The following is a 24105-nucleotide window of genomic DNA, read 5'->3' on the forward strand; positions in this document are numbered from 1 at the left end:
TCGTATTCTGTACTCGTAGAGTCGCACTCTGATCTCTGCGTCTTGCTCTTTGTGCTCACACTCCTTCCACATAACGCATGGTTGCGCTCTTTCTCTGCTGGCTCTAGTATCAAATGCTCCAGTTCTATTTGGCCTCTTTGCCCTCTGTTTTCACTCTTTGCTTGAAAGGGGAGATGTTATATCATCCGTATCATGCCTGTCATGATTGTCTGAAGGTATTGTCTGTGTTGTGGTTGACTTCACTCTTTAGTACTATTGACTGGACTTTCGTACAATACCTATTGATGTCTAGAGACATACTGTCTAGCCTTCCCCTCGTGCGCTTATTGATACACTATCCAGCTGTCCAGTGGCTCTCTTTCTACCGCTCTCTATCTGCTATACTCTTCTTCACACTCTATAAGTTCGTGTCTTCTTTACAATAAAATCAGTTCAGTGACTGACGAGTTAGAGATCACAACAAGGTAACCGTTGAATGTATCTGCACCTAGTACGTACCTCATGCTCATGAGCCTGTGTGCTATGCAGTCACAGCTACTATGATTGCACTCCGTGTGTGCAGATAATTATATTATGTTTTCATGGAAGTGAAGGGCTTGGAGAGCATCAGTACTGAGCCTGGTGTCGATGCAATATCAGCCCCTGGAAATTGGCCATATGCTGTTAGCTGCGCGATGGTCAGTGAAGCCAATGATTTACTTTGACAAGCCAGTGTCTGAGTACACCCCCAAGGACTATAAAATTCCTCCTTGTTCGCCGGCGGAGTGATGGCAATGCCTAACAGGATCAGACACATACCAACGCTCATATCTGTGTCATACACAGAAATGCCACTTCCAACATTTGTACAGAGATGTGGTGTACTGCATTTTTTGGTCACTTACGGTGCTGTGATTGATCTAAAATTTCTTGAGACTGGTTATCAGTGGTTGTGGACAGATTTGGAGCACAAAAATATTTTTTGAAAATTTTGCACATGTGATGGTTTTTGCTGATCCAGGCTCATATTCTTTGTTGCATTAATAATAAAATACTGACTGGTTTGAGGGAAAGAGACAAACGGGAAAAGTCTGAAGAAAAAATTGACTGTCACCACCAGGACTCGAACCAGGGACCCTCGCTTGTAGCTAGCGATGCTCTAACCACTGAGCTATGGTGTAGTCGTCATCCCAGCAGAGACTGTTCAACATTTTCTTCAGACTTCGTAACTCACACTAGGTTAATAATAATAATAATATTTCCGTAAAACTCTCAGACTCCATTGCAGCGTAGTTTTCACATCGGAAAATATCTCCATTGCACACCGTACATAACAGGCTCTCAGCTGCATCAAATAGATTTCCTTATGCCAATATTTCGCCCATTGGGCATCATCAGGGCATCCATGCAAAAGAAGAGGCAAGCGCCAACATAATATACTCAGCAGAGGGAAAATACTAGAGACATTCACACCATAGCCAGCAATCGCATGTCATCACGTACATTGAAAATCAACATAATTTTGCGAATCGACATTTTTGCAGGATCACTTTTCAACGAGGACGAAGCAAAGTCGGCCGAACGAAGCCTAGAGGAAGAAAATCACCCTCTCCACTTCACCATCACGATACTAACATAGATACGAGATGAAACAACTAAAAAATCCACAAGAAAACTGTACGACCATCATCGCGCTGACTTTGGTCTGACTTTGGCCTGAGAATTTCTATCACGATCAAAAATGTACGAGGAGCACTCAAAAATCAGCCACAGACGTACCTTTATCGCTCTCTACTCCTTTTTCAAGACACAAAAGTCGACTCTCCACTTTCAAACCAGGAACCAGACATACCAGTGGTCCTTTTCAGCTGCTCCACGAGCGCAGGAAATGTTCACCAAGGGGCGCAGAGCAGCATCCATTCCAGAAAAAGAGCTAAAATACGAGTGAGACTGCATGCCTGAGTACATGAGTACATGTATGAGTACATGCAGAAAATAGTCAATTTCAGCGTTTCTGCTCCAAACTGCAACTAGCTTCGGCTAGAAACAAAGATTACACCAAAGGATCAAACAACAACCATTTTCTGCAGTTTTTTTGCAGATGGCTTCCTTGTGCTTGGCCCAGCACGCCAAAATCACACCTCGGAGGAGTACAAAAATTACAACTCTCAGATGTCCTCGATTGCTGGCCATGCTACAAAAAGTGTAGAATTAACATCCTGAAATTCACATCCACACATTTGGTAACACTATACATGTAGATATTCAAGAAGTATTAGATTTACTTGTACAGGTAGACTCCCTCTAATTCAAATACGGTATAATTCGAACCTTCCGTGTAATTCGAACTTTTTCGTCGTACCGATCTTCTGCAAGTCACTTCAAGTCAAAATCGAATGCATAATTCGAAGTACGAAAAGTGCGCCGGTTGGATAATTCGAACCCAGTCTTCGTACAGAAGAGCTGTTTACAGTACATTGGCTATGTCCTTTGAACACTTATTTCGAAGTGAGATTGAGGCCTCATTTACACGACAACGATTGAAAAACGTTTTTCAATCGTTTTCGAAACGTTTTTGCTGTTTACACGAAAACGATAATCGTGTACACTGCAACACTTTTTTCGGCGCGCAATGGTCACGTGCAAAACGTTGGCCTGGCGCAGGCTGGCGGCGGCATGTTTTGAGTACAAGGCTCGTACTAGTAAAACGTTTTTGCCGTTTACACGAGAACGAAACGGAACGAAAACGATTGAAAAACACTTTGAGGCCGTTTTTCGTTTGAAACGTTTTTCAGCGTTGTCGTGTAAACGCTCTTATCAAAATCTGTGGAAGCGTATTCTTTTGAAAACGTTTTTGACAAAAACGTTTTTCAATCGTTGTCGTGTAAACGAGGCTAGAGTTGCTATCCTTGTAATTCGAAGTTCATTCTTTTCTCCTTCTCTAGCCAAGAGTAGCTCAAAATCGATCGATGGTCCGCTGCAGGATCAACTATAGCGTTCAAGAAACCCACCTTTTCTCGAAATTTGGTTCAAGCCCGTGCGAGGCAAATTGCATCTTTTGATTGAAGACGACTTCTTCCAGGTGGCTGACTCTCTTCGCGGATCTCGATGGCCTTTCTTGCCTCGCCAGCTCGTGCGCGGAGATGTTGGCGCACAATAACACTATTGTCGTAAATATTGTCTATGCCTATGCTTCACTTCCGTTCTTCGGAACGACGTGCTGCTGTCCGACGGCCTTTCATAACGCGGATTAGGCAGCGCAGTTCTTTTCCGTTGAAATTGTTGCAGGAAAGCTGCAGTGGCTGACAACTTCTTCACTAGAAGTAGAAGATGAAGATAATAATGTCAAATGATTTTGTGTCGATCCAGTGTTTTGATGATCCCACTGCTGTTACGCGTATCCGTTGTACATGACCGGTACGACCACCTATGTTTCGTTGATGCAAATAAAAAATAATGTGCAAAAAATATTCAGCATGCGATTTCAAGCATTTTGACATACGTATCAGTGCATGGGGCTGCATTTGGATAATTAGAAGTTCCGGATAATTAGAAGTTAGGGCCTGGCAATTTGAGGTTCGAATTAAAGGGAGCCTACCTGTAATGTGAATTTCATACAGAGGGTGTGAAACCACACGTAAGAGAGCCATAGAACAGTGAATGTATAGTGATAGCGTAAGGCCGAGTAAAAAAAATTACTAGATGATCGTCCTTTTTTTTGGAAAAATCGGGGAGGGCGGGAGGATTTTATTTTTATTTTTTTACTTTTTACCCTCTCATGCACACAGTGTACACAACAACATCAAGGTTTTTTTTCTCTTTTTTTCTTTTTTTTTCTTTTTTTCTTTTTCTTTCTTCAGCAGATCGATACTGACGTTGTGATATACTAGTAGTATGTGGTCCATATAGTAAAGAAAGTATTAAACAAAGCGTGCACATGTTTCCTGCATCCGCGATCGGTAAAAAACCAACGATTTCGGCAAAAACTCACGATTTAAAAAATAAAATATTTCTTGGGGCGCTGACAAAAACTGGGGCGGACGGGGACGATCATCTAGCTTTTTTTTTTACTTGGCCTAAAGTGTAAGTGTAAGTGGACACGTCCGGTGGTAGTTCAGGAGATTTCAGGTGATAGATCGCAGTGCTGAGTGGTAATCCAGTAACTTTGTTAATTCTACACTTTTTTGTAGGTGTGAATGTCTCTAGTATTTTCCCTCTGCTGAGTATATTAGGCCATCATTTTTTATATCTATGTTTCACGTCAGTTCAACTTCCACGATCATATGCGAGAGGTGGAAAGAAATAAAAAGTTGCAAAATAATAAAAAAGGATCATCAGAGGTGTATAGCACTGTACATACTACATAGCCTATTGACTATTGTCAATAGCTCGTGCATGGTGTACATTCGAAAGAAAAATCGTGCATCGAAGCACAAAATCTGGGTTATCAGCATGAGTAAATATTCACTTTGGACGGCAACCGCTGGTGCCCATGCTTCGCTGGATTATTGTACTCAGCCTTCAGCAGCGGTGCAAAGAGCTCCGAAACGACGCAACCTCTCAGCTTGAGGAGATCGATGCGGTCTGGTGTAAGCTCAAAGAATTCTGCTCGCAGATGCAGAACAAACGATCTATCAACGCTGGCCTCGAGGCCAATTCTACATCCCAGCTTCTCCCGGTATGCAACCAGTCCACACTGCTTACTCGCGCGATCGTACACTCACCGTGCATGTTGGATTTTTTATTTTTTTCCGAAAAAAATCAAAACGTATGCGTGCGCACGACGCGAAACATAGATATAAAAAATGATGGCCTTATGTTGGCGCTTGCCTCTTCTTTTGCATGGATGCCATGATGATGCCCAATGGGCGAAATATTGGCATTAGGAAATCTATTCGATGCAGCTGAGAGCCTGTTATGTACGGTGTGCAATGGAGATATTTTCCGAAATAATAATAAAATGTGTTGTCGCTACAATGGACCGTATGCGTGTTAAAACAAAATGGCATCACGATTTATTGAAAGTGGTTGTTGCGGTGCGACTTGGTCCCGCAACTAACCATCGTCAGGCAGACCACAAAAACCCAGAAACTCCTTTAATCGACATTACCACTCGTTTCAACAAGAACACCCAAGAACACACCGAACAACGATCGCCAAATCGCTGTCCTGAGCAAAACGTGCAGCGTGCGTGCATTTGGCTTGCGCTGCATGCATGCACACAACGACGTGGCATAGAGAGAAAATGCAGCGTACAGAAAATGCATGATTTATCGTAGCCATAGAGATACTAAATATGGCGACTACCAAACTCCAAAGTCCGCGTGCAGCGCGGAGTGCAGGCGCATGCAACGAAAAGAAAGCAATAATTTGAAATGCAGAACATGCAGAAACAATGTGCTGGAGTGAAAGAATAAAGAATTGTTGATTACGGAGGTGAAAACAGTGTCTGTCAAGGGGTGCTTGCACCCAGTGACAGGGTGACAGCACACCCTGAGCGAGATCGAGAGTAAGTTTCGCCAAGTAGATCGTAGCGGAGTTGCCGCAGATGGCGATAATGCAACGGATCAAGTACTAGTAAGTACATGTACATTGCAACCAATTAGTGTGTCAACAATTCTACTTATATAATACATTAGAACAATTCACAAGATATTCCGCTCGTGAACATGTTGTGGTACGAACACGCATAGCAATTACTGTGTCATAAAATGTGTCTCGATGTAGACGTAACAGATATGCACTCGTGATGTAATTCTAACAGACTAACAAATAAATATTACACTCGCGAAATACATAGCAGTAATACGCAACGCACCAGTATTGCAAGCGACCTAGCATGTCTTGACAATACTGCCCTTGCAGCATGTGACAGTTCTGTACACAATTAGTAACTACAATACACTAATAGTATCAACGTGCAACATGTGACAACATGAAAGGATAATGTTCAAGAGTGCAGTCTCCTGTCCATTCTCCCCACCTTGATGAACCGCGGAGGCTTCAACACAACGGACATAGCTTAGCAATAGGCCGCACAAGGCTCTTACCGGTTGCTAGACGCAGCTTCACCACTCGTACATGGTTATCCTTACCAGGATAGACTTCCATTACTCGTGCTAACGGCCATTGCCCACGTGGTGTATCGTTAGATGCCACTACAACCATGTCGTTGACCTTCAGGTCTGGCAACTCTTGCCTCCATTTCTTGGCTGGGTTGAGAAGAGGCACCCACTCTCTCATCCAGCGAGTCCACACTTGACCAATCAGATGCTGCACAGCGCGCCAGCGCCTGCGCGGGCTGAAGCTACTTTCGCTGCAAGCTGGTGCGAACTGACCACCGACTTGGCCGATGAGGAAGTGGTTTGGCGTCAATGGAATGTCGTCCGACGGGTGAGCTGACTGATACGTTAGGGGACGCGAGTTGAGCATGCTTTCAGCTGAGGCAAAGCACGTAGCTAGCTCTTCATCGGTGATATCTGCTCGGGTGAGTATGGCGTAGGCTGCTCTCTTAGCGCTCTTGACCATGGACTCATGAATTCCTCCGAAGTGAGGTGCTGCTGGTGGGTTAGAGTGCCAAGTCACTCCAATAGCAGACAACTTGTTGGCTACTCGCTGCTGGTTGACTTCGCCGACCAACTGTTGCAGCTCATTGACTGCGCCGACGAAGTTGGTGCCGTTATCCGAGATGATATCTGTAGGCGTTCCACGACGACTGACAAACCGACTCAAGCAGTTGAGAAATCCATCGGTGGTGAGGTCGCTCACCAGCTCGAGATGAACTGCTCGCGTAGCGGTGCAAGTAAAGACAGCCATGCACCGCTTACACTGGGCTCGTCCTCGACCCTGCTTCGTGAAGAATGGTCCGCAGAAATCAACCGCGGTTGTAGCGAACGCACTCAATGACGGCTTCGTACGGTGACTCGGTAGAGGAGCCATGACCTGCTGCAGGGTCTCTGCCTTCTGCCGTCGACACGCTTGACACTGCTGCTCATACTCACGAATAGCTTCTCTGGCCGAAACTATCCAAAACCGTTGGCTGAGCGCTGCCAAGGTCTGATTGGTTCCACCGACTTGAAACAGGCGGACGTGTGCTTGTTTCACTATCAAAGTGGTTACTCTGCTCGAGCGGGGCAGAATGATCGGGCACCTGGCATCATCCGAAATATGCTCTGCATAGCGCAACCGACCACCACACCTCAGAATACCATCTTCGTCGAGCTGCGGCTGTAAGCTGCTCAGCACACTCTTAGGGGAGATAGGCTTTCCCCGCTGTAGAGCACTGATTTCCTCTGGGAAGGCTGACTGCTGGCACTGACGTATGATGACATACTCGGCACTGCGGATCTCATCTACGGACAGGGGGCCTGACACTCGCTCAGTGTTCAGGCGTCTTGCGTTGCTTGAGAAGCGATTGATCCAGGCAATCACCCGGGCCAGCTTGAGGAGGCTGCTGTAGCGCTCTGGATCCAATGCGGGTAAGGCGGCGATCGCCAGATAACTGAAATGAGCTATCTCAACTGCAGGCTTCTTCAGCTCTGCCGCCGCTGTTGCTGACAATGCCTTTCCTGGGGACGGTGTGTGTAACCCGAACATGTCTGGACCACACCACCAGAACTGGGAATCTGCGAGCTGACTTGCAGACATACCACGCGTCAACAGGTCGGCTGGGTTGCGGGTAGTAGCTATATGCTTCCACTGCTCGGGATCACTCGCTGTCTGAATCGTGCCGACTCTGTGGGCAACGAACGGCTTGTACTTTCGGCTCTGTCCACGAATCCAGTAGAGGACATCAGCACTGTCAGACCAGAACGTGACAGTACTCATTGTGAGATCAAGCGGAGGTAGAAGAGACTTCACTAGCTGCAAACCCAGAACTGCGGCCATCAATTCCAGCCTCGGAATACTGTGGACAGCAAGCGGGGCGACTTTCATCTTCGACGCGACGAGACGCATTGAGTCGCTGCCATCGCTGAACTCCTGCCGGATGTAGACGACTGCGCCGAACGCCTTTTCGGAGGCATCCACAAACACTTCCACGCTGCTAGTTGCTGTTGTCGCTGCTGATTGTCGCAGGCACCTCGGAATTTGAACTCTTTTCAAATCCGGTAGCTCGGCGCACCACGCTTCAGCTGCACTGACGAGATCATCTGGCAAGTCTGCATCCCAATCGAAGCCTTCGATCCACATGGATTGGAACAGGACTTTGGCTCGGACGATGTACGGGGCTAGAAACCCGAGCGGATCAAATATTGTTGCCAGAATACGCAGAAACTGCCGCTTCGTCAGACGTGTGAAATCTGGCACCTTGTACTGAAATGTAAACATGTCGATCTCGGCCTGCCAGAGGACGCCAAGCGTCTTGATGTTCGGCAGCTGTTCGTCCGTGAGCTCCAGTTGACTTGCCCGATCAGCTTGTGGGATCTCAGCCAGAACCTCCGCCGAGTTAGAGAGCCACTTCCGCGCGTGCATGTTCGCTTGGCCCCAGAGATCCGACAAATCCGCGTATAAGGACTTGGCTGCTGCAACATCAGGTGCTGACGTCATGCTATCATCCATGTATGTGGAGTCCAGCACGACACTAGCGGCTTGCGGCATATCTGAGCTGAGCGATCTGGCATGCTGCTGCGACACGTACTGCGCTAGGAATGGCGAAGCATTGACTCCGAACACCACGCTGCAGAATTCGTAAACTTCCGGTGGCTTACTTGGGTCTGTGCGCCACAGAAATCGATGGTAGCGCCGGTCGTCTGGATTTAGGCTGATACGGAGGTACATCTGGGCAATATCGCAGACCAGTGCTATCGGCTCACGGCGGAAACTAACCAGTACATTCACCAGGTCTTGCTGTAATTTGGGACCGGGCAAGATGAAGTCGTTCAATGACTTGCCGTTCGACTTCGCTGCGGCGTCGAACACGATGCGCACTTTTGTTGTGGTCTTGTCCGGCTTGACTATCGGGAAGTGGGGCAAGTACCACGAGTTTCCGTCGTTGACGACTGCGGCGTCGACCCGGCGCACATAGCCCTGGCTGATGTGTTCCGCTATCGTAGCGGCGTAGACTTCTCCGACTGCTGCGTCTCGCCTCAGCCGCTGCTCGGTGTTGGCCAAACGCTTCAGAGCAGTGTGGTAGCTAGCATTAGCTCCGGGCGGGTTGTTGTTGTTGTTGTTGTTTATTTTACTTCTTGGGTGATCCTTCCATGGAATGCCAACACTGTATTGGCTTCCAATGTGCTTGATCGACTTTGCGACCGTCTCCTGTGCATGTCGCTCATCTGGGGTTAGAAGTGCCGTTCCATCTGCCGCGGGCTGACTGTCCACTTCCCAGAACTTCCTCACCAGCTGAGTGAGGTCGGCGTCTGACTGATTCATCAGACAATGGTGCACGCTGGCCGATACCCGGGAGTCTCCTGCCGTTTGACTGATGGGACCCACACATGTCCAGCCGAGTGGTGTTCTCCGGGCACTTGGCTCACCTGGACCACCGATGACTTCTAGCGATACATGCAGGCTGCTGTTGTCAATACCAATCAGAAGGTCAACTGTCGACCAATCACTGATCTTCGGGAACTTGACATTCTCCAAGTGTGGCCAGCTCTTCTTGACAATCTCCCAGTCTACTGGTGTTAGCGACCGAGATACTGCTGGTACAGTGTTAGCACAAATGTCCACGCTTGTCTTCTTGGTCAAGTCAGACAGTGTGACAGTGACTGGCATACTCTGAAACGTTTCTTGGTGCCCATTCAGAGTAGACATTGTAATCCTCTTCGTCTCTCCGCGGAGACCAAGTGCACCTGCGGCACTTGCGCTGATCAGTGTCTGCGTCGCGCCGTCATCCAGGAACGCCTTGACCCGTATGGTCCGCTCGTTGTTGCTCAACAACACTGGCACAGTGCGCAGTGACCCTGGTGCTGCGCTGACGTTACTCGCTGACATAACGTTGCCGACGTTGTGCCTTGAAGGTCGCTCCCCTTCAGTGCTGCGATCTGGTTCGCTGTGTACCTTGTTGAACTTCGGTTTACGATGCAGCAACCAATTGTGGGTGTCGCTGCACTTATCCACACCGCATTGTCTGGTTCTGGGACACTGCGCTCCACAGTGACCTGACCCAAGGCATCGATAGCATAGCCTTTTCTCTTTTGCCAGGTCCCATCGTTCATCCACGGTCTTTACCTTGAAAGACGGACATTTCCAGACGGGGTGCTGCTCGCTGCAAGCGGCACAGCTCTCGCTCTTCTTCTCTGCTAGGAAGACTCTTCCGGACGACTCTGCGTTTCTCGGTTTCCGGTCATTGAAACCACCACGTCGCTGTCTGCTGCTGGCAGTACTGGCGATGCCGTCAATGGTCATAGCCAGCAATCGCATGTCATCACGTACATTGAAAATCAACATAATTTTGCGAATCGATCTTTTTTTCAGGATCACTTTTCAACGAGGACGAAGCAAAGTCGGCCGAACGAAGCCTAGAGGAAGGAAATCACCCTCTCCACTTCACCATCACGATACTGACATAGATACGAGATGAAACAACTAAAAAATCCACAAGAAAATTTTACGGCCATCATGACTTTGGTCTGACTTTGGTCTGAGAATTTCTATCATGATCAAAAATGTACGAGGAGCACTCAAAAATAAGCCACAGACGTACCTTTATCGCTCTCTACTCCTTTTTCAAGGCACAAACGTCGACTCTCCACTTTCAAACCAGGAGCCAGACATACCAGTGGTCCTTTTCAGCTGCTCCACGAGCGCAGGAAATGTTCACCAAGGGGCGCAGAGCAGCATCCATTCCAGAAAAAGAGCTAAAATACGAGTGAGACTGCATGACTGAGTACATGAGTACATGAATGAGTACATGCAGAAAATAGTCAATTTCAGCGTTTCTGCTCCGAACAGCAACTAGCTTCGACTAGAAACAAAGATTACACCAAAGGATCAAACAACAACCATTTTCTGCAGTTTTTTTGCAGACAGCTTCCTTGTGCTTGGCCCAGCACCCCAAAAATCACACCTCGGAGGAGTACAAAAATTACAACTCTCAGGTGTCCTCGATTGCTGGCCATGTTCCGATGCTGTAGCCATTATTTCGGCTTCTCGATTCACCCAATCTAGAAGAGCCGTCACAGATTCATTGGCATTGGTTTCCTGCACCCAGCGATGATACTGGACGAGGTTTTCCGTTGCAAGCTTCTTCTGCATACGTGTGTACAAAGTACCCGTACCGAGTTCACTGGTCATGCCGGCATCCGTCATTTTTACCACCGCCACCTCTAGCAAATCTGCAAACTTCTCAAAGTCTGCTGCTCTGTTTTTTACTGCAGGGAAGTCCTCTAGTTCTTGCATATGGACGGCCACCAACCTCCGCTGTCCGCCATACCTCTTCTCAAGCCGTCTGCGTGCCGCACTATATGCTGATGGCGTGAAACCCAGGTTTTGTACGACCACCAGAGCTTCGCCAGACAGGTACTGCCTAAGTTGCAGCATCTTCATTTCTGTTGAAGTTGCCTGCTGATCAATGGATACATCAAAAGCCGCCTTCCAAGCCTCGTATTCCCGTTTGTCGCCGGCAAACGTGGCAATAGAAACTTTCTTCATGTGCTTGGTGATGTCTGTCTGTGGCTGACTTGTTCGCAGGTACTGTGGCTGTTGCACGTTCTGCGGCTGATATTGTGGCGTATACGTCGATGGCAGCTGCTGCGGTAGGTACTGTTGCGACGTGTACGACGGCTGAGACTGCTGCTGTTGCGGAGTGTACGTGTATGACGGCTGGAACTGCTGCTGTTGCGGAGTGTACGTGTATGCTGCCTGGGACTGCTGCTGCGGTGCATACTGTTGAGGCGTATACGTGTATGCCGACTGAGACTGCTGCTGCGGTGCCGGATTCGGTGCAGTGTACGCCGGATTCGGTGCAGTGTACGCCGGATTCGGTGCAGTGTACGCCGGATTCGGTGCCGTGTACGCCGGATTCGGTGCCGTGTACGCCGGATCCGGTGCAGTGTACGCCGGATTCGGTGCCGTGTACGCCGGATTCGGTGCCGTGTACGCCGGATTCGGTGCCGTGTACGCCGGATTCGGTGCAGGGTACTGCTGGCTCAACGCCAATGGCGCACCTGTACGCCGGGTGAAGTCCCTAGTAGTAGCTGATGTACTTGGTGTACTCTGTATGACTGCTGTGCCAGTGGCCATAGTCACGAAACCCATTGCCATGGGTACCCGTTGTGAACCCGTGCTGCTTGGTGCCACAGTTCTGGCTATTAATGGCTCTGGCTTCATTCTGGCTTGGCTAAGCTCAGATGCCTTCGGCTCTGGCGACGCCGTTGCCATAGTAACCGCCGACAGCAATGACGTGACCCTTCCCTGGGTTGACGTTGTGGGCGTGTCAGAAATACATGTACGCTTTACAGGTGCGTTGCTTTTTACTTTACTCTGGTAGACACCTGCACTCTCACTTACATCCACACCTGGTACCTCCTCTTCTTCATCTTCTTCGTCGTACAGTTTCTCTTTCAACAACGACCTTACTTCTCTGATTTTTGCCGCACGTTCTCTGGTTGCGGGGCTGTGGCTGATGCTGGTGGCTTTGCTGGGCCTTTCTATTCTCAGCTGCTCCAGCACATCCCCTGCTCTCGATACCGCTTCGGCATATTGCTGTTCCAACAGCTGGACTTCCTCATACCAGTCTGCGGCATCACCTTCCACGCAACAGGCGATGGTGGATGTGGCAAGAGCACTGAGGCCATCCAGTGCCCTTAGTATCTCCTTCTTGTCCGCTTCATCCTTGTGTGTCTCTACTAGCAGCGCTCTTCTGCTGTTGGTGAACTGGGCCTTTGCCAGTGTCCTTTCCTTCTTCGTGGTTTCTGGCATTCTTGCCGAAGTTCAGTTACTGAGTCTCTTAGTCTTACTCTTACTACTAGTTCTAGTACTACTGCCTAGACGTGACTACTATACTACAACTTCGATAACCATCCTCTGCTACCAAATGTTGCGGTGCGACTTGGTCCCGCAACTAACCATCGTCAGGCAGACCACAAAAACCCAGAAACTCCTTTAATCGACATTACCACTCGTTTCAACAAGAACACCCAAGAACACACCGAACAACGATCGCCAAATCACTGTCCTGAGCAAAACGTGCAGCGTGCGTGCATTTGGCTTGCGCTGCATGCATGCACACAACGACGTGGCATAGAGAGAAAATGCAGCGTACAGAAAATGCATGATTTATCGTAGCCATAGAGATACTAAATATGGCGACTACCAAACTCCAAAGTCCGCGTGCAGCGCGGAGTGCAGGCGCATGCAACGAAAAGAAAGCAATAATTTGAAATGCAGAACATGCAGAAACAATGTGCTGGAGTGAAAGAATAAAGAACTGTTGATTACGGAGGTGAAAACAGTGTCTGTCAAGGGGTGCTTGCACCCAGTGACAGGGTGACAGCACACCCTGAGCGAGATCGAGAGTAAGTTTCGCCAAGTAGATCGTAGCGGAGTTGCCGCGGATGGCGATAATGCAACGAATCAAGTACTAGTAAGTACATGTGTAGCATGGCTACTTTATGACACGTAATTTGTATACTCATAAATAGTACACCGTAGGAATGCATGGATAGGCTGAGCGCATACTCGCACTGCCTTGTCTTCTTCTTCTCCTTGTGAGACAATTAACGAATATTGATAACTACTTACGTAACAACAAGTATGTGCTTCGAGTGCTGAGAGTACACGAGTTACAATGTTGGCAGCGGAAAAATAGTCGTCGGTTTTGTCCTCGGCTGGGAAGACGCCTCCGCAGGAGAGACAAGTTGCAGAGTCGACAAGTTCCAGAGAGTCTGAGACCAGTTCCAGCTACTCGGGAGACCAGCCCACAGACTAAGTTCTAATTTACTAGTATTGGTCATTCTATCCTTCGTCTCGTTTTCCATTCTTTACTTCTTGACTGATCGTTCGCTGTGCATGAGTAACAGTTTTGTTTGGTGTAAAAAGGGCTAGAATTTTCACTACAATTATTTTTGCACATAGTTCTACGTGGGTGTGCGTGCATACTTACAGCTGCCCTGGCCTTGGTCTTGTAGTACTACAGTCTGTTTCAAAAAGATTAGCAATCAAGTTTGGGTCTTAAAAAGTATGAAGATAAGGGAAATTTGGACAACAAAGTACATAAAATGGCTTGTTGGGGCACGGCAAATTGTTCTGTGAAGGTTTCGGAACAATTGGACCAACCGTTAAGGAGTTAGAATTTCGGCCAGGTTTCTGGCCTTTTCCCATGGTTTATAATTTGCCCTGGAAGCCAGTATCGATTTGTTATCAAAACCCACGATTTATCTCTTCCTTTTTGGCCTTGTGGTTATGAATGCTGTCTGCTGACCATGAAGTTGTGAGTTCAAATCCCAACAAATCTTCAAGTCAAACATTTTTTCTTCATTTTTTCATTGTTTTGGTGATCACGCTGGTATACATGTACAAGACAAAGAAGTTAGTTGGCTGCGCCAAACGACTTGTTGTTGGAGCTCGCGTTTCCTGCCGAACTGACTGACACTTGGGCAGTCTGCAAGTCGCCACCGTGGACCAGTACTGCTCCCCTGCTAAATCGAATGCATGTATGTGATCTACAGGTTTCTGTGCACTTGAATATGTTTTGTTTCATCTGGCGATGTTTGCATGATGCATGTAGCACCCTGTTTGAGTCCTTTTTTTGCTGTCGTGCCCTCAACTCGCACTCGGGGAGGCCAAAGCAACTTGCTTGTGGTCCCACCTGCTAGCACTGCTCGTTCTGCTAAGCGCCTAACGCACGCTGGAGCCATTATGTGGAATAGATTGCCACCAGCAGCAAAATGTTCAAATAGGTATTTGGATTTTAAATCTCAAGCCTTGCAGTATATATTATCAGCGACATAGGTTTTCCAATGCTTACTGGATTGATATCTGTTCGTTGCAACCAACCTTCCGTCATTTTTCCTTTCTCTTTTTCTCTTGTATCTACTTTTTTTCCACAATATCCTTTAACATGTTATTCACAGTGGGTCCAATGTTATTAGGCATTTTGCCTGTTTTGATTTCCACTATAAATAAAGTATACAACAACAACAACAACAACAACACTTGACTGGCTCACGCCATGTGAAGTTGTGAACACACACAACACTGAAACCGTGTGAGTGAACACGGAAGTCATTGCGCTGTAGGTACACCGGTACATCGATCGATCGATTTCTGTTTGAGAATTATTTTAGTATTTGAAGATCGCCAATTTATTTGAATTTAGGAGTGAACGCCGTCTTCCATCAGCTTTCACAGGCGTCTGCTTTTCTCAAAATGTCGTCGAAGTCACACGGATAGCTTTGCCACATCAAGGCCTTGGGAATGAGTCTGTGTCGATGCCGTTTTCGTCACATCGTGAGAGTAAATTGCATCCGCGGCAGCTCAAAGAATCTATTTGGTCACAAAACGAATTGGGACGCATCCCGCTCGTCAGAATTTACCACACTTTCGACATGTCCTCGACCAGCTCCTCTCTGACTCCATATCGATACAAGGAAGAACTCGTTTGTTGTAAACCAGACGAACATGTAATGTACGAGACGTCAGTGAGTTGTCATTTTTCATGCTTTCGCGCGGAATATTTCTTCGAGTTCACAGTGAGTTTTTCCAGGCAGCGCTCGAGCGCTCATACGGTAAGACAGCAAACTCCCCGGGCGATCGCCAGGATTGCTAATCTTTTTGAAACTGACTATAGTACTACTGTACTAGATTGTGCATGCATGCACCTGCATATGACGTAACTCCATGATTGTACATGCAGTACTTACTACTTGTGTAGCTAGCTAGCTAGGTAGACCTACGCACTACGGAGCTTGACACATCACAGATTCACGGTACGGGCCGCGCCGGCGGGTAGGCCGCGAGTGACGTTTGCATTGCAGGGTTTTTTTTCGTAGAATTTTTTTTTTAATATTAAATTTTGTTTAAATTTTGAACTGCTACTTGATCTCGAACGCAAGATGGGCAAGTCGAAAAAGCAGACCCGGTCACCTAGTCCATTGTCATTCGAGATGTATGACAAGCCTGCCAGTGCCTCAGCCTTACCGAGACCAATCCTGTTACCCGAAGTATTTGGTCGTGCCGGAAATGAAGATTTTTCGGCCTACCTCAAACATTTTAACGATGCATGCCACCTGAACGGGTACAGTGAGGAACAAAAACTATTGTTATTACCCACAAGACTCGTAGGCACGTCCCATGAACTGCTGGAGACCATTCTCCTATCTGATGCAGACATTTCGTTTCATGACGCCGTTGAAGCGCTCCGCAGTCGCCTGGAGCCACCACAGCAGGCCCAAATGCACGAAGCGGCTTTACGCCAGCGCCTGAAACTCGCCCATGAAACGCAGTATGCATATGCCATGGAGCTCCGCCGCCTTGCTGCCAAAGCATATCCAGGCCAACAGGGCCCGTTACTAGAATCGATGCTGCTGCAGATCTTCATCGATGGTCAGCCAACAAAAGATATGCGCCTGGCTCTGTCGTCGCCACGACCAGCAAGCATTGAACTGGCGGTCCAAAAAGCAATTGAGGTCTCGGCAATCTACGCCAGGGAACAGAGCCGGATGCCTGTAGAGTCTCACTTCACTCAAGCTGTAGGTCTACATGTAACTGGTGACTACGATGGCTCGGCCTGCGCCGCGTTGCCGTTAAGCAGCCAGCCACCTGGCCCATCACCAGCTGTACACCGTGCTTCTGTTGCCAAGGCAAGTGCATATGACGCTGGAGAGCGTGATCGACTGGCCCAAGTGCTTGAGAAGTTTGATTCAAGAATGTCAGATCTTGAAAAGAGACTCGGTCGTTTAGAAATAATTGTCGCTCCGCAAACACCAGTCACTGCAGGAGCAAGTCCCGATGGCCAGTCTCGTGTCAGTGGACGTGGTCGTGGACGGGGACGGGCGTATGGTCGTGGTGGTCGCGATGAACCGCCGATTTGTTTTGGGTGTGGACAACCTGGCCACTTTGCTGTTGATTGCCCACACAACCCTTGGCGCTCGGGAAACTGAGTACGACTGGTGGTGTGGGACAACTCCCAGTCGTCCACGAGGAGCCATCAGATGAGGCGCGAATCGAAGCTGTATCATCTGTCGTCCCTACCCTAGACCTCAATGTTGAAGGCAAGAGCGTAACTGCACTAATTGATTCTGGTTCATGTGTTTCTTTGTTGCATGAACAAACATTATTGTCCACGTATGGTGATGTGCCTTTGCAAGCTGCCCCCCGTTTGTGTGCGGTGAATGGTGAGGGACTTCGGGTTCTGGGTGCTGTAGATATCGAATGCTGCATTGGAGGGTGCTCATTTTTGCATGCATTTGTAGTGTCCCCTGATATCCGCCGTGATATGATCTTGGGATCTGATTTCTTGTTTGACCATGGAGCATTACTGAACATTGCTCAAGGCACCTTAACTTTTAAAGACCTGTCAGTCCCGTTAGGAGTGAAAGCTACCAGTTTTGGTCCATCGGAACCTAGTCCGGCCGTTGCGGAGGACCCGGCGCCAGTATCTGACTCTTGTGTTAGTGATAGTAATTCTCAGGAAGACCTGAGCACGTACTCTTCTCGTGTCACTGTTGGTCGTGCATTAACTCTGCCTGCCGGCCATGTAGTGTTGGTGCCGTGCATGTCTGTACAAGAGGCACCTGTAACTGTGGACTGTGTTGCTGATCCACTTGACTCATTCTTGACAAAGTTTCCAGATGTGTCTGTGACCCCCGGTGTGGTTACGGTTGGACCTGACAGGTCCCGTGTGGTAGTTGTGTTGGAAAATCACTCTGACCGCCCAGTGCTTCTTGCTAAAGATGTTAACATTGCCGAGTTATCTCCTGTACCTGAGGACTTCATTGTCGAGGATAATGATCCTACTGTTTCGTCCGTTGCGGATACGCCACCGCTTGTGCTATCCCCTGAACGTGCCGAGGTAATCCGTACATATGTTGACTCTCAGAGTCATCTGTCAGTACCTGAGAAGAGCACACTTACAGAGATTCTCCGGGAGAATCATGACTTGTTTATCTTGCAGGAGGGTGATTTTGGTCATTGTGATGTTTTCCCACATCGTATTAGTACTGGTGAGACAAAGCCAGTTAAGCAGCCTACGCGTCGTGTACCCTACCACCGCCGGCAGGCTTTACAAGCTTTGCTGGATGATCTGTTGGCCCGTGGTATAATCACAGAGTCTATTAGTCCCTGGGCGTCACCCATAGTTCTCGTTCCAAAGAAGGACGGATCTCTTCGATTGTGTATCGACTACCGCAAGTTGAACAGTGTTACGGAGCCAGATGCGTACCCCATCCCACGAGTTGATGACATGCTAGACTCACTCTCCGGCTGTTCCTGGTTCACTTGCCTGGATTTAGCTTCAGGTTATTGGCAGATCGCTATGGACGAGGAAGATAAGGCCAAGACTGCCTTTACCACACCGTTGGGTTTGTTCGAGTTCTCCGTGATGCCAATGGGATGTCGAAATGGTCCGGCAACTTTCCAGCGTGTGATGGAAGCGGTGCTTCATGGCTTATGCAATGTGCCGATCCAGCCATTCTGTCGCGTTTTCTTCGACGATGTGCTGAATGCCAGTTCTACCTTGACTGGACAGCTCCAGATCCTCAAGTCGGTGTTTGACCGTGTTCGTGCTGCTGGACTGATGTTCAACTTGAAGAAATGTTCGTTCTTCCAACGAAAAGTGCTCTTCCTCGGTCATCAGGTTTCGGCTGACGGATTGGCTCCGGATCCGGCCAAAGTTGAAGCTATCGAGCAGTGGGCTGTACCGAAGTCGGTGAGAGATGTACGTGTGTTTCTGGGTTACGCTGGGTACTACCGTCGGTTCATCCGTGGCTTTGCTCAGCGCTCTGCACCCCTGACTGCTCTATCAGGGAAGAATGCCAGCTTTATGTGGACAAAGAGTTGTGATGCGGCATTCACCTCTCTGAAACGGTCATTGACAACAGCCCCCGTGTTGGCGTATCCCGACTTTTCTGTTTCGTCTGGCGGCTTTATTTTGGACACTGACGCTAGCAAGGTGGCCATTGGAGCTGTCCTCAGCCAAATGCAAGATGGCGAGGAACGCCCCATTGCGTTCGGCAGCCGGGTCTTGACGAAGGCAGAGAGGTATTATGATGCCTCAGACCGGGAAACGCTTGCCCTTGTCCATTTCGCGAATCAGTTCCGGCACTATTTGCTTGGTCAGAAGTTTATTGCCCGCACAGATAACACTGCCCTCACCGCACTGATGTCCGTGAAGGAACCATGCGGTCGAAAAGCTCGATGGGTGGAGCAACTCGCTGAGTACACCTTCACTACTGTTCACCGGCCGGGTCGGCAGCACTTGAATGCAGATGGTCTGTCGCGTTCCTTGTTGCCGGAGGTGCAACCCTCCCATCTCGAGACTCCCGCAAATCAGCCAGAGCAAGCTAGTTCCTCTGCCACAACGGCGTCTGTGGATGTAGCCACTCCTGTACTAGCTGGTCTCTCCGCGCCTGAGTTGGCCGCTTCCCAAGCTGTGGATGTTGATCTATCAGTGGTCTTGTCATGGTACAATGCAGTGAGTGGAAAATTTGTGCGTCATCCTGAAGATTTAATTTCTGGCACTAGTCGTACCATGCGTTTGTTCTGGGCGAATGCCGAGCAGCTAAGTCTCATTGACAGCGTTCTGTACATATCACCTCCATTTTCCGATCATGATCATGTCGGTGCTGCACCCCGTCTTGTCGTCCCATTTGTGCTTCAACGCAAAGCTTTGCTGGCTGTTCATGCTCTTCCGTCTTGTAACCATCCTGGTGTAGATAAAACGTTAGCTCAAACGCGGCTACGTTTTTTCTGGTTTGGAATGGCATCAGATGTTCAGGAGTTTGTGGCGTGTTGTGTCACTTGTGCACAGATTCGGCTCAAGTCTGATGCCCAGCGTGCTCCGCTCCAGCCAATGTATGCCGGCTACCCATTTCAGCTCGTAGCCCTCGACATCGTCGGTCCATTGCCAGAGACACCCCGTGGTAATCGATATCTGTTGGTTATGGCTGATTACTTCACTCGGTGGGCAGAAGCTTTTCCACTCCAATCCGTTACTGCAGAAGCTGTCGCTGTGGCTGTTGTCAATGGCTGGATAGCACGGTTTGGATCCCCTGAGCAACTGCATTCCGACCAGGGTCCGCAGTTTGAGTCTAAGCTTTTTGCTGAATTATGTCGTCTGCTGGGTATTCACAAGACCCGTACTACTCCCTACCATCCGGAAGGTGACGGACTTGTAGAGCGGCTCAATCGCACTTTGCTCGGTCTACTCCGTGCGCACATCACCCCTACATCTATTGAGTGGGATGCTACCTTCTCTCTTGTCTTGCTTTCGTACCATTCTGCTGTCCATGCGTCCACGGGTCACAGTCCTGCTAAGTTGTTGTACGGCACTGAATTGCGTTTGCCGGCAGATGTTGTGTTTGGTTTGCCACAACCAGCGTCTCTTGAATCCACTAGTTACGTTCGCCATTTACAGTTTGCGTTGCGTGTTGTACATGCTCAAGCTCGAGAGCTCGCTGATCTGTCCCATGAGCACCAGGAAGAACATTACAACCGCCGAACCAAGGGTGCACCATTAGCTGCTGGCCAGTTTGTTTACGTAAAGGATGCTGTCATTCACCCTGGTGAACACCGCAAATTCCACCGCCCTTGGCGTGGTCCATTTCGTATTGTGTCCGTCTTTGGATCAACGTCCTACGTTGTCGATGTTGATGGTCGCCATAAGACGCTGCATTTCAACCGCTTGAAACTCGCTTACTTGCCGTCGCCATCTGCGTCCCTGCCGCTGGAGGATCCAGTACCTGCTGCTCCAGTGATGCCTCAGTATGTCCCACATGCCCTCGACAGCAACCATAGTCCGCTGTCGTCTACGCTCCCGCAGTCAACCAGAGCCCATCTTGCTCGCAATGCTGGACTGCCTGCTCGGTTTACTGATTTTGCTATGTCCTGAGTTATTTTATTTTTTATGTTTCTGTTTTCTTTCTCTATTCACGAGGGCGTGAATTTTTGGTAGGAGGAGGATAGTGTAGCATGGCTACTTTATGACACGTAATTTGTATACTCATAAATAGTACACCGTAGGAATGCATGGATAGGCTGAGCGCATACTCGCACTGCCTTGTCTTCTTCTTCTCCTTGTGAGACAATGAACGAATATTGATAACTACTTACGTAACAACAAGTATGTGCTTCGAGTGCTGAGAGTACACGAGTTACACATGTACATTGCAACCAATTAGTGTGTCAACAATTCTACTTATATAATACATTAGAACAATTCACAAGATATTCCGCTCGTGAACATGTCGTGGTACGAACACGCATAGCAAGTACTGTGTCATAAAATGTGTCTCGATGTAGACGTAACAGATATGCACTCGTGATGTAATTCTAACAGACTAACAAATAAATATTACACTCGCGAAATACATAGCAGTAATACGCAACGCACCAGTATTGCAAGCGACCTAGCATGTCTTGACAATACTGCCCTTGCAGCATGTGACAGTTCTGTACACAATTCGTAACTACAATACACTAATAGTATCAACGTGCAACATGTGACAACATGAAAGGATAATGTTCAAGAGTGCAGTCTCCTGTCCAGTGGTATAGTTGGTGGCACGAGTGTTCAAAACCATTTGAACTTCATACTGTTCGTCTTCTTTTTGACATGCTCTCTTTCCATCGTCCTTAGCTTTTGTTTGTTGTGAGCTGTTTTAGCTTTCTCCTATACCTCTGGGGGATGCCAAGTGATGGTTTTGAGAGACTGGTGATGGCTGTGAGCGAGAGTTTGACAATCGGCGGCGTCCTCGCTATAGCGATGAAAATACTAGTTACTGCGCACCTGGCAGATATCACAACATGTCGGAGCGTCCAGGAGCAAAGGAATCTTGGGTTTTCACTGGAATCTAGTTCATCCAGCATCGTGTAGCCCACCGTCGGTGAATGGCGGTCCAGAAAGGTCGAACCTGGTCTTCTGTAGCATCTCGCAGTCCTGCGAGGCACACTGAATACGCCTGTCATGTATTGTACAAATAAAAATCACGAAGTAGTGGACTCTATAGTGATGAGTCTATCCTGTATTCTTCAAAAGACACAGGAAACAAAATCTGCGTTTAGGCTGGGTTGACAACGAGGCCGCTGTCTTGAAGCTAGTCAGTCAGCGTGGTCACCGCCATTGACGAACCAGTCGCCACCGTCAGCAATGACGGTAGGTTGTGACAAGTGTGGTGCAATATCGTCAGCAAATTCAGTACTCGGGATAAGATGAGTGACAAAGGGAACGTTGTGTTTGTATAATATTGAAGTGAACAGGGATGGTCACAAACCCTGCGCGTACTCCACCGTGAGTTACAAGAAAATCCCGGACTGGACGACGAGCAAACGCCAACCTGCTACATCCAACCAGGCAGATACTATTACGATAGCTGCCAAACCAGGTCAATGTCGACCCACTGCATAATGTCAATGTCAAACAGATCCTGCAGGAGAAAACTGGGGTGTTGGCGTCCAGTGTACAGACACCAGTCACATTTCCTGTGTCTTTTGCAGCATACAATGATACAGGCTGAGACTCATCAATGTAGAGTCCACTGCTGCATGAGTTTTATTTGTACAATACATGGCAGGCGTACACGGTGTGCTTCGCAGGACTGCGAGATGCTGCAGAAGGCCAGGTTCGATCTTTCTGGACGGCCATTCACCGACGGTGGGCTACACGATGCTGGAGGAACTAGATTCCAGTGAAAACCCAAGATTCCTTTGCTCCTGGACGCTCCGACATGTTGTGATATCTGCCAGGTGCGCAGTAACTAGTATTTTCATCGCTATAGCGAGGACGACGCCGATCGTCAAACTCTCGCTCACAGCCATCACCAGTCTCTCAAAACCATCACTTGGCATCCCCCAGAGGTATAGGAGAAAGCTAAAACAGCTGACAACAAACAAAAGCTAAGGACGATGGAAAGAGAGCATGTCAAAAAGAAGACGAACAGTATGAAGTTCAAATGGTTTTGAACACTCGTGCCACCAACTATACCACTTTCAATAAATCGTGATGCCATTTTGTTCTAACACGCATATCGCGGATTGTTTGGTGTTACTCCTCGTCGAGGTGTTAACAGTGTAACTTAATTTGCTCACTATGTTGTTGTCACCATTATTATTTTCCTTCGAGTTTTGTGTCGTGCTGAACTTGATAATTTTCCACCTTGTCACGAGTGTTGTTATCTCATTATCTTTACGCTATATAAGTTTTAGTCTTTCCAACTTGAGCCATTCCCTGTATAATCCTTGATGAGAAGGGACCCGAACCGTTCGGATACTTTTGACGGTGCAGGCCGACCGTCGAAAATAGCGTGAACGGTAAAATGCTAACCAGACTCAGCGCAGTGCTCAACCCGGCTGGAGGCTGTGCAGCAGGCAGAGTGCGGCGCAGAGTGTCTGTACGAGTCGTACTGTTCAGTGCTGTCCAGTGGCCTAGTGCATGCATGGTGCCACTCCAGTGCATGAACCCGAGATGAAGTACCGCGTAGATCTACCTACCATGTACGCTTATCCATGGCATTGGCCGGATTTTTTTGGCGACGACTGTAGAACGTCACGAGTCAGTACGGAACTACATCGATATCGCGTTTCTTCCGTGGCGTGGCCTCGAGCTGTACCGCTGCACAGAGGACTCCTAGGATGTACGAGTGCAGTAAAAAAATGCGAGTCGCTCCGTAATTTTGAACTGGAGTTACATGCGCGTGCATACTTTTCAAATAACCAATTTCGCGTATAACTACCTTTCTGAAAACGGTCACAACCTTTGTAATTTTTGTTCTATTTCCAAAACAAAAACAGTTCTGTGCTCAGGATACATGAAAGAATCGTTTGAAATCAAGTTTGCTCACATAGCGTGAATTTAAAAATGTTACTGCGAGGCAGAGGTTTTCAATGGGCCCGAGCTCAAAAGGTTAACAAACAGAATTCGACGTTGACAGTTCGTACATGTTTATCGGTAGTACGACGTAGTACAATTATGACTGTCCCGATACAAATCCGCGATTTGTGTTTCGACAGCTTTTCCAAACATGCGAA

General features: G+C 48.2%; 1 protein-coding gene across 1 annotated transcript in view; it reads right to left on the bottom strand.

Moving 5' to 3' along the window:
• Positions 1-24105, bottom strand: part of LOC135821878 (leucine-rich repeat-containing protein 4B-like) — a 105688-nt gene that overhangs the window by 80340 nt on the left and 1243 nt on the right. The gene's annotated exons all lie outside the window — the stretch shown is intronic.

Source organism: Sycon ciliatum, chromosome 7, assembly GCF_964019385.1.
Source record: "Sycon ciliatum chromosome 7, ocSycCili1.1, whole genome shotgun sequence".
In the NCBI taxonomy this organism is placed as follows: Eukaryota; Metazoa; Porifera; class Calcarea; order Leucosolenida; family Sycettidae; genus Sycon; species Sycon ciliatum.